The sequence below is a fragment of the Crocuta crocuta genome, unplaced genomic scaffold (genome assembly GCF_008692635.1).
Source record: "Crocuta crocuta isolate KB4526 unplaced genomic scaffold, BGI_CrCroc_1.0 scaffold84, whole genome shotgun sequence".
Lineage (NCBI taxonomy): Eukaryota > Metazoa > Chordata > Mammalia > Carnivora > Hyaenidae > Crocuta > Crocuta crocuta.
The window spans coordinates 1,707,197-1,710,525 of record NW_027530213.1 but is presented as its reverse complement, the minus strand read 5'-3'; positions in this window follow the sequence as shown (position 1 = coordinate 1,710,525).

Here is a 3,329-nt window from a genome sequence, read left to right as displayed (position 1 = left end):
GACAGCTAAATTCGGGGAAGCTGTCAGTCTTGACAAATAGTCTACAGTTACTTACGGGCTGCCAAAGACACAGAGCCTGCAGATCTGTGGGACCCGGATGCTGTTAACTGTCCCCATCCAACCTCCCTAATCAGATCCACATGAGCAATCCTAGAGGACACACCAAGTAAGGGTCTTCATATTCTTCTACCAAATTACCAACGTATTAGGAACCAGCTTGGCAGGTGAACAGGGACTGGTAAAAGCCTCTCAATTTTGAGAATTCCCACATACCCTTAGTCAACATCTATACTTTAATAGCTATAAAAAGCTTAAAACAGGAGAAAAGACCACACAGCCCTCACCATTACAGTCTTTACACTTTAATCCTTCTCCATTAATTCACAATTTTTGAGCTACCAAGTGGTATTAGCATTTGGTCACCTAGTTGGACTAGATTTTTCCACAATGTTCCACTTTCTCCCTGGCTTTGACAAATTATACTTGGTTTGGTCTTCGTTCCCAAATGCTAGAATTAGAGACAGTCTTAACAGTGAAGCTGCAAACTTCTTACGGTTTCTGCTTTCTTACTTGCTGTTGTCCACAGCCAGGAGTTGAGAGATCAACTCAGGTACCAGTGGAGAGTTCTTCTGCAGTGAAGGCGCTCTGGTACACTCCATCATACCAAGAAATAACTACGAGTTCCACACAGTGTAAGATGAAGTGTTTGTGGACAACGACAAGGTGCGTGAGAAAGTAAATACACTGACTTAACAGGGATAAAAAGGATGGAGCTGATGTTTCAGCTATAAAGGGCAACAAGGCAGACCAACCTGTTGTAGCCATTTAAATGTTACTCAGAAAAATTAACACGATGGAGTAGGAAGGGAAACTAAAAATACAGTGAGCACCTTGAACAACACTCTTGCATTCTACGGACACACAAACCTCATTGTTTTCAGGCAGCACGACAAAGTCCAATGCGCACTGACAAGAGTTTAAGTCCTTTCAATTTGGTTTTTAAAACACTACATTTTAGCTAATACATTCTGTGTTCTGCATATTCTAAAGACAGAAAGGCCAGGAGAGGGACAGGGAATGTAGCGGGAACTCTTCTAAGTAAGAACTCCTCTCAAGAATTTTTTACTTACGATGTCATTAACCAGTGAGTGCGAAGATTTAGTGACAGGTCTTATTCTTATTTGGGGGCAGGAATACTTTCAAGATGGCATTCTTATTGGCTTTAGATCTCCTTTTCCATTTGCAATTCTAGGTTCGGACATGCCTTTTCCCCGAACATAAGTTCTTTCTCCCCCATTTTCAAATTATAAAATTAATTTGTTCTTTTAGGTACAACTCTGTACCATTTAGAAGAAACTCTTGTGTTGTAACTTAGAAGCTGTTGAGTAAATGCTTTATCATTCCTTCCAAGCACTTCTAAGTTGAGAAAGGATTTAATCAGAGATTTTCCCCTAAAACAAAAAAGGGAGAATGACCACCCTAAGAAGTATCTGAAAATGGGATACACTTTCCCTTTTATTCAGAAGTTACTACACATTGTCAGCATACCCTCATAAAATAAGTATGATATGGAAAAAAATGCTTTTTAAACCTCAGCTATTTTTTAAATGCTTGACATCTTTGTTTTTCTTAATACTTTCAAAGGAATCAAAAATCAAATCTAAATACCGCAGACCTTTTTCCAACCAGAAAGGAATAAAATCATAGGGCTTTGGACATACACCACAGTAGTTTCGCTCTGGTTTGTGTTCATACACGCCATCAAGTTACTTCAAGTGCAATGGAAAGCTAAATAGCACTTACTTCCGGATCAGTTCACATTCAATTTGTAACCTTTTGTCTTTTTTCACAAGAAAATACAAACTGATCCCAAACACATTAAAGTACATCCGTGCATTAAATCCCTGCGCAATTCGCATAAAGTAGAAAAAAAGTCAAACATGTTCTAGTGCTCAATGTAAACATTTTGAACTATTAATTATTTATTAATTTTCCTTAAAGTACTTAGGAGTGTGTGTCACATATTCAAAGTTAACCTTAGGAATAGCACCATGACCAAAAAAACCCATAAAAATGATTCTCACTAGAATCCCTTGTTTTTACTTCAGAACAGGAGAAGCCACCATTGTCAACCATGCCTTCAAAGTCACCAGGCCAAATTCTGGTGTCCAGATGAAACCAAATACTGCTTTCTATACACAAAGGTCTAACCATTTGGGACAGAAGGAAAAATTAAGTCATTGGTTGACCGGCCAATCTATGACCAGTTAATTCAGTCCAAAAGATAAGAATAGTTCTACTGATGAAGCCTAAATGATCAAAGTATCATTTTACCAAAAGAATTTATATATTTAGAATGTATCCTACATTTTTATTTATGGATTTTTTTGGTACCTTTTTGCAGATGATGGTAAACATGGAGTTATAACCCTGAGAATAGATATAAAACAGAGAGGCTTAAGAAGAGTTTAAATAAATTAATGGATATGACATCTATCACCATTTCTTAAAACTAGGGAAGTAAAGAACATTCCATTAATTTCTTCAGGTCAATAGTCAAGGACAATTCTCCTGAATCACTCTCTCTACTGTACACTTAACACTAGCTTTAGAAGAGCATCACAGTTGTGAAGCAGTGAGAGCTCTCTGATCTACCGAAGGAGAGGTGGTACCCCACCTGTCCCGGTCGGTAATGTCCAAAAGCATCCTTCCCCTTACATCAGAATGGAAAGTACCTTCTACCGTGTCAAACAGAATAGGCAACTAAAAAGTAACAACACTTAGGAACATTCTCGAACATTGATACCAGAGTCTGATGCTTTTCCTTATCTGCCACCTCAAGCATACACAAGAGAAGGGGGTTAATTTTGTCTGACACCAAACACAGGGCCAATAAATAACAGAGGTGGGAGTACTGCCCCATACTCCTCAGCTACGTATATGTAAACCATTGGAGTCAAGTCCACCTTCAGGCACAAACAAGTTAGGAATGGCCACCTACACTCTATGGAGTAGCACAACCTATCAAGCAAAAATATTTGGCTCGAAAATAAGTGTACTATGGTATTTGATGATGTGATAGAAGCTTCACTTTGAATGGATTCCAAAATTCTTTTCCCACAACACAAGACAATTTCTTAGATTTTAACTAGAGGTCACTAACAAAGATACACTGAGTTGCCCCCGCAAAGAATGCTTGGGATTGCACATGGCAGCAGTAAGCTAAAACAGAGAGGTGGAGAATGACACTGAACTATTTTCCTATATAGACGAGATCTGCGATTGCACTCGTAACAAAACTCAACTCTACAATCTCAATGGAAATTGGG